Here is an 18,951-nt window from a genome sequence, read left to right as displayed (position 1 = left end):
CGGGTGACAGGCGGACGCGTTGCCCCCTACACCGCGGGGCCGGACTAATCTAGCTCTTGAGACCATCGGATCTTAAAAGCGACTTAAACTTCTATCATCACGTATTTAATTATTTATTTAAGTACTAACACAGCTAATGGAATGTGAATTGTCTATACAGAATGTACGAGAAACGCCGTCTAATATCCACATTCTGTGCTAGGAAATGCTTTTTTTGTTTTTTATTATGGAAATTTTGGTTAGTCTATGCGCTGTTTCTATTGTTTTGTCATCTAATTTTGTTGTCTATTATATAGAATCGGTTTATCATCACTTCCTTGTAGTTCAAAAGAACCACCTTGTAACTCGTAATTTTCATCCAGAGTTAACTGGAAGAAGTAAGGTAATATAGTTTTGCAGTCATAATTTACTAGGCGGGAATTTATACGTCGTTTTGCTTGTTCATAGTTTTATCATTTTACTTTCGACTGACTGTGTGAGTGGAGGGATGGTGTATTCATGCAAAATATGGTCATTCTGTTTTTGATGCTTCGTATGAGATATGAGGGTTTGACAATACAGATGCGATGAAAGATATCGCGAAAACTCCTTTTGAGGCATTTAGGCCGCAGACCTCACCTAAAACAACATTACGTTACGTTACTTGTCCCATTTGAATAATCTAAATGAAAATAGTGAGTTAGAATGTTGGTTCCTATCCTATCCTCGTTTAATTGTACATGCTGCATTGTATCGTAACCTGCTGGCTTTTTCTTTTCTTTTCATAAATGTATGGAGTATTTAAAGATGTGCATAGAGCTACAGCCAGTATCAGTTTTGTTCGTACAGCTGGAATGTGAATACAAATTGGTTGTTTTGTGAAATAAATATCTACTATATCCACTATATCTACTATATTTGTTAGCACTTTTCTTATAGGAACATCACAAAGTATGGCGTCTATTTTTTATACATGAACTCAAATTTTACATGTCAAACTTACCGTTCATATAAAAATGTAATTTCATCTATGATATTGGTGATAATTATACTAAAGGGAAATGCGGGATAACTATCCCCTCACTCCATTCATCGGAGAAAGAGGTCTGAAAAATAAAGATATCAATTCAACGAGGAGATATTAAGCTGTGTTTCTTTAAATTAATTTGTCTTCGTTGGTTGCTTCTCCGGGAACTACCCTGTAAACTCCTTCCTGAGTAGGGCTAAATGTAAAGTTTGTATTTTATTTTATTTTTTTGTTTTGCACTTCATCGTTTTGGGTTACACATTAGTTGATTTTACTTCGTGCTATGAATAAAAACGATCAGTATGAAGCGCCAAGAGTTGTAATTCCTTTGTGGGATTATTACGCTGAATGTACACATAGATTCTGTTTGTTGCAATTCCTGGAAGTGCCGTTTGTTTCAACGTTTTAGGTTCCAGTAATAGTTAAATTCGTGCTGTGTATTGAAACAATCACTAAAAAGTGCCGGGCCGGGCTGAGTGGCTCAGACGGTTGAGGCGCTGGTCTTCTAACCCCAAATTGGCAGGTTCGATCCTGGCTCAGTCCGGCGGTATTTGAAGGTGCTCAAATACGACAACCTCGTGTCGGTATATTTACTGGCAAGTAAACGAACTCCTGCGGGTCTAAATTCCGGAACCTCGGCGTCTCCGAAAACCGTAAAAGTAGTTAGTGGGACGTAAAGCCAATAACATTATTAAGAAGTGCTGAGAGTTGTTACTCTTTTGTAGGGTTATTCTAGCCATCGAACGGCATGTCACAATTTTACCGTAGCTTACGGTAATTGTTCAATTCGTGCTATCTCCCATTCTTTATTCAGTACTTACTAGGATTACCGTGAAATGCGGTTGCAGGAGCCGAAAGTAAATGAATGGGAAAGTTATGCAGGCTTTGTCAGTGACCCTTCCTATAAACGTCGTATTAATTTCTCTACGGAATATGCAAATTTACTACCTTTAGGCGACGAATACGGTACTCACGTTGAACTACACTGCATTACCGTAATCATTTATTTCCTTACTGTTAAAGTATGCAGAATTGGTTACACAAAACTACAGTCGCAGTAGTGGGAATATTATTTCCAATTCACATTTCTTCGGCACTGTTGTCCCCCTGTGGGTGGGAGCGATAGAATACACCTGTCGTAAAAGACGACCAAAAGGGGCCCCAGGAGCTCTGAACTTGGGAGCGTGGGATAGTGACCACGGGGCCCTTAACTGAGTCCGGGCATTGTTTCCACTAACTTGTGCCCGGTTCCTCACTTTCATCTATCCTATCACACCTCCCTTGGTCAACTCTTGTTCTTTTCAGACCTCGACGGTATTAGAGCATTTGAGGCCTAGAGAGTCATTTCCACGCCTTTCTTGGTCCTTGTCTTTATTTAGCCGATATCTTAATTTTTCTCTGATCATTGTATAGGAGATGGTTGTAGGCCTGCTTTCTCTTAAAACCATAATAACCACCCTACCACTCTAGCATTGTTAATACAGGTCATTACAATGTTGTAGAATTACGCCCCATATCCAGTTTTCTTGAAATTGCCCACCTCTAATACATAACGTAAAATGAACTTCTTTAGTTCCAGTAGTGTTTATAAACAGCTTGGAATTGAGCAGTTTGCCATCTCATACTCCCACCGGAAAACTGATGCTATTGTGATTATATTAAGCAATTTAAAACAAGCAAAGTCACCTCCGTACAGGCTATGTAGGTCCTTGGAGGAGTGGAAGGTAAAGGCTTCCACCATTGTTAACCTCGGCACGTGATGGGGTAGAGTGGTTAGCTCTACGCCCGCCCGCCTTTGCCCCCAGGAATTAACCTGGTACTCATTTTTGGTGTAGGCTGAGTGAACCTCAGTTCCATATGCACCTACGGAAGTGGAAATCTCGTTTCTTAAATTTTACGACTTCCTGACGGGGATTCGAACCCACGTCCTTTCGGGCGAACCGAGCACGCCTTTACCGCCTCGGCCAGGCAGCCCCTAAGCAATTTAAAGGCTTCAGCAATTTAAACGTTTTAAGACCTGTGTATGACAGCGGTGTACAGCAGACCTAAAATCGTTACTGTTCCAAGGACAGGTCATAGAACTCTGATACCAAGAATCAATCGAACACCATCTAATTACACTTCCTTTTCGTATAAAAAAGGGGGGGGGGGGCGTGCAGTTAGGAGCGCGCAGCTGTGAGCTTGCATCCGGGCGATAGTGGGTTCGAATCCCACTGCCGGCAGCCCTGAAGATGCTTTTCCCTGGTTTCCCATTTTCACACCAGGCAAATGCTGGAGCTGTACCTTAATTAAAGCCACGGCCGTTTCCTTCCCACCATCGTCGCCATAAGACCTATCTGTGTCGGTGCGATGTAAAGCAAATGAAAAAAAAAAAGAAAGACAATGTCATAATTTTTGTAAGGCGATTAACAAAACACTAGGGCATACTTCAGATCTTGTTGGTATCTTTACCGTAGCCAATATTTGCTCTTGGCCAGTTATATGTCGCAATGTCTTGAGTCCATTCCTTCTTTAACTGGAAAGTGAAAACATTACCTAAAACTCATAAAAATCTCAATATACAGTAGTATGTGCGGGATCTGGTTAATGCAGCCCGGGAGAAGTTTCCGGGAGTGAAGAATCTTATCAATTGTCAGTGGAATACATTGTAGAAGGGATACTGACTGGAAGGTGATCGGGGATTTAAATGAGACTATGAAGTGGGTATGTGAGAAACTGGGAGCGAGATTTGTATATCCTAATGGGTGGGTAGGAGAAGGTATCTGCGCTCAGATGACCTTCACGTGACCCGCAGTGGTTTGTTTAACTTAGTAGGTTTGTTTAGAAGTGTTTAAGAAGTACATCCAGGGAAACGATGTGGACTAGGGAGCGGTGATAAGATTAAGGGAGCTGGAATTCAAGTAAGGATGACATAAAATGTTAGTGTTCTGTAGAAGAATTGTAAAGATAAGATATTGTAAAAATAATATTATGGGACCCTCAATAGGATTACTCGATTCGAGAACTGGAAGAAATCCAAAGAAACGCAGCACGATTTTTTTCTGGGTGATTTCCGACGAAATAATAGTGTTACGAAAATGTTTTGGTTGGGAAGACTTAGGAGAAAGGAGACGAGCTACTCGACTAAGCCTAAGTGGCATGTTCTTAGCTATCATTGGAAAGATGGTGTGGAATTACATTAGTAGGCGGTGGTGGTTGTAAAAGTAGGAAAGATCGCAATATGAAGATTAATTTGGGATTCAATAGGACAGATTGGGGGTAAATGTTCGTTTATAACAAGAGGAGTTAGTGATTGAAATAATTTACTAAATTTCCAAATCTTTGAAATTATTTAAGAACAGGCTAGGTACTGATAGAAAATCTGCCACCTGGGTGACTTCCCAAAATATAGATCAGTGGTGATTTATTTATTTATTTATTTATTTATTTATTTATTGATTGATTGATTGATTGATTGATTGATTGATTGATTGATTGATTGATTGATTGATTGATTGATTGATTGATTACAGTGTTTTAGAATAACATTGAATGCAGTGAATACGAGATCCGTTACTTATCATTTAAAGAATATTGTTATATATTAATTCTGTCATTATAAACATGCTGTTCATTTCTGCAACATTTTTCAAGAAAGCAATCCATTCAGTTTCGACGGAAACATTCTAGTATCATTTTAAACGTATATTGGGTGAATTTAAAAAAGGAAAATAAATTATGAAAAACGAAAACTAACCCCATGTCACTATACCCCTGACGGGCCTTGGCCTACTAAGCGACATCTGCTCAGCCCGAAAGCCAGCAGATTACAAGATGACGCATGGTCAGTGTGACGAATTCTCTTGGTTGTTGTTCTTGGTTTTCTAGACCAGGGCCGCCATTTCTCCATCAGATAGCTCCTCAATTGTAATCACGTAGGCTGAGTGGACCTCTAATAACCCTCAGGGCCAGGTAAACATCCCTGACCTGGCCGGGAATTGAATATAGAACTCGGGTTCTCCGGTTGAGAGGCAAGCCCGCTACCCCCAGAACGCGGGACCGGCTCAGAAAAAATATGCACAATTTACATAAATCTGCAGAGGGGAGTGTGCGAAACCCTGTAAAACCCTGTCATGATAATTTGAAGCATTAATTCAATCCGTACTCCGTTTTTTATGAAAAAACTGGAAATCAGAATGTTAACGAGTCTCTTATCCACAGATTATTACAGTCATTAATAGAGTAGGGGATATTATGTTCGACTGTCACCCCGACCTTTTGAATACGTTTATATTTATCATTTGTAATCTAAATTTGTTATGCTAAATAACTTACTGGGTAAAATGATACGCATTCCTCAGTTTAACGTAAAGTATCCATCAAGAGAACTGGCTACTCGCTACGGGTCTTACAGCTATAGGCTTGCATATTGTAAATGGTGGGTTCGAATTTCCCCTGTCGGCAACTCTGTTCGTGATTTTCCACAGTTACCCTCGTTAGATTTTGTCCTAAACAGGCACCCAGAGACGCGCAGGTCATGCATGGGCGACAATTCGTAAAGGCCTACACGAACCCTCTCCGGAGGTCACACCACCATTATTATTATTATTATTATTATTATTATTATTATTATTATTATTATTATTATTATTATTGATTCAGTTCAACATGCTGCTCTACTCATCAAATTGTCACCATATGGGATAGGAGGAAGTGCTTTGGAGTGGATTAGAAGCTACCTCACAAATAGAGTTTGCGTAGTAAAATCTGATGGTGTAATGTCAAAGCTTCCGATGTCCCCCAAGGCTGTTTATTGGGTCCTCTTTTCTTTGTCATATTCATGAATGATATAACAACATTTATGCAACAGAGTAATTGCCTTCTCTATGCTGACTATCTAAAGATCTTTAAGGCGATAAATAGTGAGCTGGACTGTAAGTTGATACAGTCTGACTTAAACCTTCTAAGTAACTGGTGTAAAAGATGGCTATTTGGTTTGGATACTTCAAAGTGTAATGCAATTTTCAAATGCTCGTGCGAATGAAATAAATGATCTTTGTGTGACACTTTCAAACTGTTACGATCTTTCCTTCGAGAAACATTTAGACGAGATTTCTAGGAAAGCGTTTAAATTACTTGGCTTTCTGAAAAGAAACTGTGCTGAACTTGTTTCTCCTAGAACTCTAATAACTTTGTTTTGCACTCTAATCAGGCCATACCGGGCGAGTTGGCCGTGTGCGTAGAGGCGCGCGGCTGTGAGCTTGCATCCGGGAGATAGTAGGTTCGAATCCCACTATCGGCAGCCCTGAAAATGGTTTTCCGTGGTTTCCCATTTTCACACCAGGCAAATGCTGGGGCTGTACCTTAATTAAGGCCACGGCCGCTTCCTTCCAACTCCTGGGCCTTTCCTATCCCATCGTCGCCATAAGACCTATCTGTGTCGGCGCGACATAAAGCCCCTAGCAAAATAAATAAATAATCAGGCCATTGTTAGAATACTGTTACGAGGTGATGCTACCTTCTCAGCAGTATTTAATACAAAACTTGGAAAGGGTTCAAACAAGGTTCATGAAATGGATCAGCTACAAAGGTTTGGGTATTTCTCTTTCTTCGTCCGATTACGAGTTTATTTTTGTAAGACTGTGAGTATGAGGACATTGCACCCTCTCCGCAGATGTACCACTGCTCTCATTCTTTACACGTGTCTGAAGAATAGAGTGGATTGCTCAACATTATTGCAGTTGATTCCATACATGTTCCTGGTCGCAATACTAGGCAAAGGTATATTTTTCATCTGCCTAAAGTGAGAACTAGGGCTGAGGCAAACTCATGGCTGCTGAGGGCACTAACCTCACTGAATGAGGTGGGTGAATCAGTGGACCTTTTTTACTCACCCCCGTCTCAAAATCAGACGTGCTCTAACGACCTCATGAATGTAAGGCCCGCTCTGTAAAATATGTAAATATGTGTTTGTAAATGTTTGTAGATGTAGTTTAATTATGACAATTATTCAAGGAGATTCATATTTATTTATTTATTTATTTATTTATTTATTTATTTATTTATGGTATTGTAATATGCATAATATAAAGGTCTCTAGGTTTAGTTTAAACTTGGCTATTATTTTAGGAAATTGATGTTATTTATTTAAGATGTATTTGTTGTATATTATGTTTTATTGAATCATCTATAATTGGGCGGATAACCTATTGATGATAAACAAATCTATATATCTATCTGTCTCTTCTTGTCATTATTATTATTATTATTATTATTATTATTATTATTATTATTATTATTTATGCAGGTTATAATTTCATTGTTTATCCTCTTATTATGAAAATTAATCAGCACCGTAAGTCATAAACGTTTAAACAACTAATACTAATTGTTAAAGTTACCATTCATATTATAATATGTGATTAAATGATATATTTGATGTGTTTCAGACAGAACTTCGAGGGCTCCCTTTGGCGGCTCTGGATTCCTGCAGTACCTATGGAAATGTGTTTATATCATAAAATTCGGTGAAACGAACATTCCGAAGTTAACGTCACTTGTTCATTAAGCACCACTTTCTAGATTTATAAGCACGGGGATTGCTGTGTATCATACAGCTATTATCTTTCGTCTCCTGACACGTACGGAACTGATTTACCAGTACAGTAATGTTTTAGTACTAATAACATTAAGATAGAATAGGGTAAGTTGGAAATTTTACTTTAGTATTTATCGAACATCAGCAATGCAACATAAGAATTGCGATATTGCGACATTTCTGATTTTAATTTCCCTCTAATGAGCGGGACTCAGGAGAAGAAAGGCAGTTTAATTATAATTATGTTTCGACTCCTCGACAGCGAACTCTACTCTACAGCGACTCTTATTGTTAGTAATGTAACATCTTGAATCAGAATGTTTTCTAAAGTCGGAAAAAAGTGCCCATGTGATCAGTATCTTTTAATAAACTGTTGAGGTTGATACATGAGAAAAGAAATTACTACGTACAATACTTTGGAGAGAATACTTTTGTAATGAGAAGAGAAGTGACTACGTATAGCAAATATACTTTGAAGGGAATATATACACTTCTGGCACATCCAATAAATTATTAGCTACACACACTGAATGCGTATTTTGATACCTGCTACCTATACTATAACATAATGTGATATTGTAAAAAACACACGTAGTGTTGCTAGCAGAACAGGACTGTAGGCCATCTAGTCCAATAGGATTTATCGGATGTAAAGAAATTTTGCAGTTATAGAAGTGTTAAATGATCCCGAGTGTAACGGTGAATTATCATATGTTCCTTTCTGTTTCACGAATAAAATCGAAACGAAGGGGACCATTTGTAAACTGGGCAAGTGAAATCAGAAACGATTGCTTGTACTGGAAATAAGGTAATATATACCTTTTGCTCCACACATGCTCAAACCTTTGTCAGACATAACATTCGAATTGCAACTAAGATAACAGTGACTGCTGGTAACCGAAACAAACTTGAAATTTTGCTGCCTCTTCTCTTTGTGTAAGATTTTGTGGTTTCATTAGTTTTTGTTTCTTTGAAAGTTTGAATTATTCCATAGTGAGCAATTGTAGGTTGTAATATCGCATAAAGAAGAACTAATGAAGTGCATGTATAGCACACCTAGGCACTTCAGCCAGTGGACTTAAAGAAGAACTGCTTCCAGATCTTCGGTATCCTTGTTTGAGAATACATTCCTGTCCCTTGTTTCGCTTAAAACGTAGGACGGCTATACATAGAATATGCAAACTTTGGTACGATCTTTAAAACTCGTCGTAAGTCAGAATCAAGCTATTCTGATTGACTCTGTGTAAATTGTTATAAGACGAACAAACCTTGAAGATTCATAGTGAACCTTATCTACCTCTTCCTGGAGCTTAAACAAGTAACGCATCGTAGTTTTTGGTTAAAAGAACGTGTGAATATATGCGTATGTGTATTCTGTTCTTAAAAAAAAAGAAATTGTCGATTTGTATCCTTTCTTGAAGAAACAGAGGACCTTTTCTCCGAAAGTCCAAAATGTAATTTTATATCAGTTAACCGGGTATACATCCAAACCATTTTATGATACGTATCTAAAATTAAAGGTGCCTTTCACATTTTGAGGTTTGACATATTTAGTTAGTCATTTTTTCCCTTTACGCACATTTCGAAACGTGCAAGGTGGGCACTGAGGCCCATGGTGCGCGATGTTGTTCGACTAGTACCTTTCGCGTGTCAGGTCAGATGTATTAGGCTACCGTGAAGAATGTCGAGGGGATTTAATTACTACGTGAATTTTATGTTTAAATCTCTCTTACGTGTTCTGTTCTGTGGTCGGAACAATCCCTTCATTGTGTCTGAGTAATTAAAGCCGATATTATCGATGCTTGTAGCCTCGCACTCTTACCGAAACGGGACATTACTATTGTGATATTTGTACTGTACATATGAGTGCTAAAAAGAAGCTGAGCCGATTAAAGTGGCTTGGAATTAAAAACGGACCGTGCGTGGAAAAGTTTCATTTCGTGTGGATGTATGTGTACGAGTCTTTTGTTTGATATTGGAAGAAAAATTCTTGTTTGATTTGCTATATCTGCTGAAGCACTGTGATGGAATAATGGATTAAACAGAGAACATTTTAACAACTGTGTATTTCTTCCTTCCTTTTTCTACTCGTAGAATTAGCATGGTGCCCTAAATTGGGGGACTTATTATTCAGTTTGTTCTTCGATAATTTGGTGTATGATATGAATTGACTTTTATTAAATTAGAGAGGTAAATATAGTTCTATTTCAGAGAACTGTATGTTGATTTTCATATGTCTACGTCCTTTAATATAATGCAGAAAATGGAACTTAACAATACTGTAACGATTAAGAGGGGAGTTACTCATGGAGTGTTATTGGACCTTCATGGTTTTTAAAAATTTATTAATGATATGCGTAAATAACTGGAATCAGAGAAATGGGCTTTGGTGGATAATGTTGTACTGTACAGAGAAATAAGTTACAGGATTGTGAGCGACTGCAACAAGACCTCGACAAAGTTGTGACATGGACAGTAGACAATGGTATGATGGTAAACGGGGTGAAAAGTTGGGTTGTTTCACCGAGAGGAACGTCCACTGGGGACCACTGTAAGTACCTAGCTGTTAATAAGGAAAGCTTCATTTGGGTAATCACATAAACGGGATCTATATAGATAAAGTTGTTGGGGGTCCGCTGTCTGTAATTTCGCTTGATTTGCCATTTTTGAGACACGTATTCGTTTTAGGTCAACTCAAGACCATGTTAGTGGTTTTCATCTTTCGTGTCTGTTTCTCCGTATGTTCCACCATCACGGCAAAACGGCTCTATAGATCTCGACCAAACTTCCTATTTAGATTATACAGTACTCATCCAGGAGCAGGTTTAGATATGCATATGATTTAAAAATCATTGAACAGACTGGGGGTTTATATGGGGATCAAACGTGTTATTTGATATTTTCTCATACACTTTTGATTTTCTGTAAAATCAGTGAACTATATGGAAAACGTCCCTTCATTTTAAATAGTTCTTTTATCTACGTAATTTCGTTTACTCTTCACATGACAGAGCAAAATACTGTTTTCTGCGGGTTTCATGTTCTGCGTCGAGTGACGGACACCTTTTTAAAAAAATTATATTTGTTCGTGGTGTCGACCTCTGCAGATCTTTTGCCACTACTTTCACCATATGATAGGAACCTGCGTGTAAGTGTAATCGGAGGTGTAGAGTGTTGAATGTGAGGAAAGGAACGGTAAGGACGACACAAACACCCAGTCCCCAGGCCAGGGATATTTTATTTACAATTAAAAACCCATGACCCTGCCGGGAATCGAACCCGGGGCCGCTGTTTAACTGCGTTCCGGTTAGTAGGTGGTTGAATCGAGCGGGGAGTTGGTTGGACCCCAGTGTGAATTTTGTGGGTGAGTTTATATATTTTGTGAATTGGAAATGTACTCGATTTATTCCTGTTTTGCTGTCTGTTTTCGTTACTAGAATGGAGCGAAATATTTAACGAGTGTTGTTCATTTCAGGATTAGTAAAACTGAATATCCGTCAGATGAAGATATCCGTAAGGTGCTTTTAGAAGATAACGATGAAAATGTGAGTGATTTTTGAACAGACTATTCTGATGCTGATGATGATTTTATAGTTGTGCAATCGAGTTCGGAGAGTGAAATGAGTGTGGTAGAAGATGAAGTACCAGCGAGAATAAGAAATACTTCTGTTTTGAAGGGCAAGAATGATTATCTGTGGAGTGCAGACAAGGAAGAGTTGATGCAAGGAACATTGTCACTCATTTTCCTGGGAGCAAGGGACCTGTAAGACATATAAAAACACCCTTACAAGCATGAGAAGTTTTGATAGACGATTACGTAGTAAATTGTGTAGTACAGCATACAAATGAAGAAATTAACCGACGGATGTTGTTGGTATCAGCTCTGTCATATCATCATACTACAACACAAAGCGAAATAAAAGCTTTTATTGGTCTGCTGTATCTGTTAGGTGCTCAGAAATCTTCTCATGTTCACACTGAAGAGCTCTGGTCGTCAGCATATGGCAATGCGATGTATAGAGCAACAACGAGCTTACACGGGTTGAAGTTCCTCGCGGCTTACCTGCGCTTTGATGATAAGGATTTAAGGGAACACAGAAAAGCTACTGACAAATTAGCTTCTATCAGGGACATTTGGGACAGATTTATAATCAACTGTAAGTCATCCAGCATCCAGTCGTACAACAGCGTCAAAACCGCATGTGCGACACAGTTCGCACCCGCGACCCCACAGGTGTGGGAAAACCGGTAGAAGAGGATAAGATATTCATTTTAAAATATCACCCGCTTTTAAAAAAATTCACCCCGTTAAGTGGATTTTCCAGAAAAAGTGCGTTAATTTATTTTTAAAAGAGATTCGAAGTACGGCCTACCAGTTTTAACGTCTGTAACATCTTCCGTTTCTGAGATATATGCATCCTCATATAAAGAATTCAACTCATTCCTCACTTCTTTTGAACCCTCACCCTTTTAAGTGGATTTTCTGAAAACAAAAATGTGTGTTCTTTGATTTTAAAGGAGATTCCAAATACCAAATTTTATGTCTGTAATATGTTAGATTTTTGTGATATATTGTAGACAATCTCGCTGCTGTAAGCATACTGGAGCTGATGTTTCCATGGTTACGACAGTTCATTTCTTTATCCGATTCCTAGAGCAGGGGTAGTGTGGAGCGAATATCTCGATAACGGTTGGTTTTAGGGCCTTAAAACATGGTTTTCATGCCCGTAGGGCTTACCGAGTTTTGTTCTTTGCGCCAAGGGGCTTAAAATGAGCTTTGCCTCGTCCTTGTCCAACAAATTCCATATTTAGCCTATATTAGCCTAGTATTTTGTTATCTCCCCACGTCGTCGTCGTCCCCCCCCCCCGAATTGTTTTGAAAAAAATATAGCCTATAGCACTCAGGGATAATGTATTTTTCTATTAGTGAAAGCATTTTTAGAATCGGTCCAGTAGTTCCTGAGATTAGCCATTACATACAAACAAATTTTACCTCTTTATATATTAGTATAGATTAGCAGACGACTGTAACCTCCATCGGTATTTTGCAAATATACTTCAGAATGGCAGCTTGACGCACCTCTCGCATTCTACGCAACCAAAAAACCCGAATTGGCAGGAATGATGACAAAAATTGCAATACTTTACTTCCCTTGTGGCAAGCAGACTGAGGCGTCGCCATGGCAACTGGTAGATTTGGTGTAGGTTTGCGAGGGTCTCCGTCACTGGCTGCAGAACAAACTATATTGTTCTTCAAAATCATTGTGTGTTGTATCTGTAAAGCCATACGCTAAATATAAACTGGCTGCAGAGCATGAAACCCGTTGAAAGCAGTAATTTTCTCCGTCTTTTGAAGAGTAAGTGAAATTATGTACATAACAAAAATGATTTAGAATGAAGGGAAGCTATAATAAAAAATCTTCCGGGCTATTATGCCGTGGTCCATTCCTCTCATTTCTTCCAAACTTTTCGACTACTGCTGCGATAGTCATCTTCTGTGGCGTCGTCTAGATACTATCTCCTGTATCCCGCTGGCGACTTTGATGAAGGGACGTTTCAGATATAGTGTGCAGATTTTACATATAACCAGAAGTGTAAGAGAAAATTGAAAACCTCTTCTGGTCTTCCTATAAATTCCCAGTCTATTAATTGATTTTAAAATCGTATGCGTTTCCAAACCTGCTTCTGGATGAGTAGATTCTATGAAGATTGGTCGAGATCTATTCGGCCGTTTACCCGTGATGGTGGAACAAACAGACACGGAAGCTAAAAACTACTGATACGATCTTGAGTTGATCTAAAACGGATAAATATATTAAAATATGATGTAAATGAAACTTCAGACAGTGGACCCCCTCAGCTTTATTTATAAGATATAAACAATATAAAGTTGGAATTCAAGAGGACAAATTAAGGGATATATTCGTTTATAGGAAGATTAAGGATTGGAATATTTTACTAAGGGTGATATTCAGTAAATTTCCAAGTTCGTTGAATTTACTTAGCAAAAACAAGGTAAACAATGGATAGGAAGTCTGCCACCTGGTGAGATTAGTGGTGACTGATACTGTAGTTACTGCACTGAACTTCTAAACCAAACCGTACCAAACCCCATAGCGCAACAGCCCCGAAGGGCCATGGCCTACCAAATGACTGAAGCCCGAAGGCCTACAGATTACGAGGCGCGTGCGGTCATCACGACGAATCCTTTCGGCCGTTATTGTTGGCTTTCTAGACCGGGACCACTATCTCACCGTCAGATAGCATGTAGGCTGAGTGGACCTCGAACCAGCCCTCAGTTACAGGTAAAAATCCCTGATCTGGTCGGGGCCTCCGCGTAAAGCTGCGTTTACACTAGCGAAACTCCCTCGCGAAAGTCGCTCGGGGGAAACTTACTCGGTTCAAGTGAAATTTCGCATTACCGACAACAGAGCGCAATTCAGAGCGAGCCGCCTTCGACAAGCCTGAAAGCTTCAGTTCTGGTTTTGCAGCCAACATGGAAACTTGTACCTTCATCCGCTACAATATTTCATCATATAGTAGATAGGTGTCATAAAAGTGTCATAAAATAAAATAAAATAAAATAAATTTCAGTTTTTGTAAGAAATTGAAGTGTTGCGTTTTTCGTGCCGGTCAGTGTAAGTTCGTCAGAATGACCCAAGTTGCTTCAAAATAGGTACCGGTAGGTTCAAAAAAGTAATGAAATGACACAATCTTGCATTATAAACTAACAGTAACTGCTTACCTGATCCAGTGACTCTGCTCTTATTTTATTTCAAATTTTCTCTTCGAGATGATCCCAGTAGCGCTTTCATCTTCCCTTTCACTGTAGAAATAGGAAAGTTTAGTTGAGAACTAATTTCCTTCCACGCATCTTCTCTTTTATTGCGATTGAAGTAGTTTTTGTTTTTCGGATTCCACATAAAATCTCGAATCTTGTAGAGCTCGATGAGCTGCAAGCACCGTTCTTGATTCATCCTTCGCGCAACTATGGGGACCACGTTTACACTGAGCGAAATTCGATGAGCGAAACCGTTTGATGCGCGGACAAAACCCGACTGAGCTCCGGCTCGCAGCGAGGGCACTCGCTTTGCAGTTACTCAGGGGTGGGGGAGCGTCTACACTAGGCTCAATTCCCTCGCGAAATTCGCGAGGAAAATACGCTTAGTGTAAGCGCAGCTTCAGAGGCAAGCACGGTGCTTACATTGCGGGTCCGGCACTGAATTTCTGCCAACATAAATACTTACCATCAGGTAACCTTTTCATTGCATGTAACCTACATACATGCCAGTCGCCTTGGCTGATACCACAAATATTGAGGAAATGAGATTAACTACGCTGAAAACCATATACCGCCTTTGGTAAACGAGTCGACGCACTGTGATCTGAGTAGTTTCATGGCTGGACACGTGGAGCTGTGGTATCAGCCAAGGTGTCTGGCTCCATGGCTAAATGGTTTTCACGTTGCTCTTTGGCCCAAGGGGTCCCGGGCTCGATTGCCGGCCGGGTCGGGGATTTTAACTTTTACTGGTTAATTCCGATGGCTGGAAGCTGGCTATGTGTGTGTGTGTGTGTGTGTGTGTGTGTGTGTGTGTGTGTGTGTGTGTGTAGACTTCAGCATTAGAATTCATCATACGTATGTAGGACCCCGCCCTCGCAGACGCACACGTCGCATATAAGGCGTCAAAGTCCTGCACCCAGCATCACCGGAGGCCGCACGCCATGATGATGATGATAATACGGGTAATAATAATTGATACGGAGTTACCCGTAGAGCAGAAAGAGGTTAAAGAAGGTGCCGGAGGGAATGGGTCAAACTACAATATTAAAGTTAATTTAACTTTAACAAAGGTTATATTTCTTTAGAATTTCAAAAATCAACAAATAACAACGTATCAGGTACGATTAGCAATTTAGAAATAAGTCAAGGAAAATACAATATAGTGAATTCCACAAGTCCTGGGCTTCAAGACCCTCGCTTTACATTTCCTGAGCTCTCAGCTCAAATTTAAAACAAGCACAAATTCATTCAAGGGCAGAAATACCCCTAATTCATGGAGCACTTGCTCCCAAAATACAACATACAACATCTATCCTCCAAGAGGCATTCATTAATCTTTGAAAAGGAGCTAACAGGCTCTCAGTTTTCCAAGCCTATTCAAGGCAACATCAACTTACAATTCCTGGCCTCTCAAGGCACAACTTACAATAGGAAAATGAATAACAGGGGTATTTAATACCCAACCAAATGGACCTTCATGGAACAAGAATAATGGCTAAATAAATGGCCCAAACACAAAAGGAATGGAGGCGAATATTTGCGCTTCTAGATATGAACACTTAAAACCTAAAGGGCACTAGGCCGGTGAAACAGGGGCTATTCCCAAACTATGGAGGTGACTCGTATAAGAATAAATTAAGACATTACGGAAAGGAAGAAAACCAGTACAAAACGTAGTCACCTCAAACCAATATGAAGGGGAGCTCGAGAGGGTTCATCACTCTCTATCCCCGATTTACAGTTAAAGATTTTATGAAGTTTTTACATTAGCCGGCAGAAATTTACATTTTTAGGAAAACTAGGTTACATAGTTAATGATTCGGACTCTTCTCTCAGATTAAACTGCGGAGCTAGCAAGAAATAAAGATGTTATATGGCCATTACCTTGTCGGTGTACTGCTGCCTGATGAAAGAGGCGCCGCCCGCCTCCTGCTTCGAAACACGCACCAGGTCAGATGACGATCAATTGGCCAAGAGGCGTGAAAATGCGCAGTTTATAAACCCTCGGGGAAAGTTCGAGCTCATTCAAGATTAAACTAGCCACACCCTCTCACTTTTATTGGTGAATTTAAAAGTTACACTGAAAATCGAAGAAGAAGAAGAAGAAGAAGAAGAAGAAGACTGTGATTGGTAGAAAATTAATTACAGAAATTAGGGATTGGCTAGATTCAAAACTGGCGGAAATAGAAGAGGAAATATTGCCAACCCAAAAATAAATGAACATCAATTAGAAAAAACTTATGAATACAAAACTTATTTAAATAAAAGGTTCTTTCACTTCGCACCAGGGTGCATGCTCATAGTTCTTTGGTAGTGTCATCTATGAGAGAATATCCAAACTTCTTGATGAATGGAAAACCAAACAAGTAGAAATTCACACAGTTCAGGAAACTTCACAATAACAAAATTACATCAGATTTTATTGGTGACATCTTCTGAGTAAAGTTCTAAGTAGGTATAGGTTTTAATTTCACTGTTTCACCAGTAGAGGAGTTCTTTAAGGCGCTAGATTTAAATGCGCGGCACTGGAGTGTACCTTCCGGTACAATAATAATAATAATAATAATAATAATAATAATAATAATAATAATAATTGTACCGGGGGTACACCTTCTACGTCCCGTTGAACTGCGCGCCTTCTAGAAGGCCATCTGTATGGTGAGTCCGGAACTAATGTAACACAAGATACTTGAACCTTTAACCATCAGATGTCTGTGCTATCGGCCTATGTGCCCCCTCTGGCGGGATTGCAGACAATGAATTTTTAAGGGAATTTTCCATTTTCAATGTTTTTAAACCTTAAGTTTTTGTATATTGTTGTTTTTTCATGTGCTAAGGCTGTCAACACTCCTACGGCTTCCTTATACCTTAGTTATTTCCCAACCAGGATTTTATTTGTATATTTCTCTAGCCAATTAAAATCGGGGGTGTGTACAGGTATTCTCCCTAGCTCAAGAGAGTTCTAGAATCTTCCATTCTGAGATGCTATAAAAGCTGGGCGCCTTAGGGCCATATTGTCATATTGAAACCTCCGGTCTAGTGTGTGTGCGACGTAATAAGGAGGCAGGGGCTGCCTGCCATCGTCGGAAGACCCAACTACTCAAGGTGATGGCAGAAATTTTTCAACATGTAATAGCTCCAGGCAGATAACTTGAGGGGAAGGTTTCAAACTCCTTTATTAATCTAATGTTCTAAAGTCACTGTTTAAATGTAAATTTTCGATACGTCTTAGGACTCTGTTCTAATCTCTGCTGGGAAATATGTAAATAAAGGCAATATTGTTCACTCTGTTAAATTCCCATTCAACTCAGTATGGGGTGACTAAGATTTTCTAAACCTCTAAATTCTTCACACTGCTTTGGTACTTAATATTTCGCATCTAGTCGGCCCTCTGTAGTATAGGCTTAGCCTCTGCAACTTCTGGCTATAAGCCCATTTAGGATGTTAAGTGTTTTTCTAATAGGAGTCCAAGTGTTTCGCCTCCTAGCCATTGTTCATGGCCGATCGTCTTCAATCTTTTATTTTTGCATTAAGGCCATTTAGTATGGGCACTCAGTGCCCCCGTTTAAAGTGTAATTACTGATAGACGAATGTGTAAATGACTGTTGAGCAGAAGTGACCGTAAACACAGTATTTTTAAGTTTACAAAGCGTAATTAGTAAGAAGCTTGTGCCTCTTGAGAGGCTGGATTGTAGTCACTTTTGGAGCTCAGTCTCGTAGAATGTAAATGAGTGGAGCAAACATGCTCTTGTAAAGGTACACCTGTTTTGAGCTATATTGCTCAACCCTCGTAAATTATTGTGTCAATAATTTTCTCTACTGTACTTGATTTTTGACTTTAAGTCATTGTTGTTGTGGGAGCTGACGAGCTCATCGTTATTCTCATTAACAGTTATTTGTTGTTGCTTGTTCAAATTTTCTACCTGCCAAATTTTAAAATTACAAAAAGGAAAGAAATAATATTTCAAAATTTAGTGTCTTAACTTATGCTCTGGTCATTTCCCTGTCCACCCATTCATCCCACCACCTTCTTACACCTTTTTCTTCCACAATATTACGGTTATACGAGGGTCGAGTCGTAAGTGGAAATTTTACCTACACTCAGATTGATTTACTCTTAGAAGTACCCTTAAATTTTAGATTATTAAGTTAAATGAATAAAATGTCAATGTAAGGTTAGAAACATTCTAGTTTATATTTTTCGAGATATAGCTTTAATAATAGTAAATATTATAAATTAATTTTAAAATGTTAAAATGATTTTTATGATGCTTTAGATTTCATACAAATTACATTTCGCATTAACTTTAAATTATAATTAACTTATTTTTTAAGTAGTTATAATGTTCAGTATATTATGTTTATGCAGGTGCATAATTATATGGTTTGGCATAATAGCAGGCTTCATAGCCTGAGCCCCGCCATGTACAGAAAGACATTAATAAATAAATAAAATAAGTCATGGTAACTATTTTTTCTCTCGCGAACAGGAGACAACACGGAAACTCTAAGATATGCATTTGGAAACGTACGGTATGTGCTTGCGTATGATGCCACTAGATGGTAGTGATGGGACATTCGATTCAT

At 39.0% G+C, this 18,951-nt stretch overlaps 1 protein-coding gene across 2 annotated transcripts in view; it reads left to right on the top strand.

The window, feature by feature from the left end:
• LOC136873920 (mannose-P-dolichol utilization defect 1 protein homolog) overlaps nucleotides 1–8,978 on the top strand; it is a 543,576-nt gene extending 534,598 nt beyond the window's left edge. The window contains exon 6 of one of the 2 annotated variants that reach the window (XM_067147272.2): nucleotides 7,439–8,978. The gene's annotated coding sequence lies outside the window, so the exon portion shown is untranslated. Of the gene's footprint in view, nucleotides 1–7,434 lie in introns of both variants that reach the window. The other variant, XM_067147271.2, reaches the window with a different exon arrangement.
• The last annotated feature ends 9,973 nt before the right edge of the window (nucleotides 8,979–18,951 follow it).

The sequence above is a fragment of the Anabrus simplex genome, chromosome 5, assembly GCF_040414725.1.
Source record: "Anabrus simplex isolate iqAnaSimp1 chromosome 5, ASM4041472v1, whole genome shotgun sequence".
In the NCBI taxonomy this organism is placed as follows: Eukaryota; Metazoa; Arthropoda; class Insecta; order Orthoptera; family Tettigoniidae; genus Anabrus; species Anabrus simplex.
This window is presented reverse-complemented; position numbering and strand designations above follow the sequence as displayed.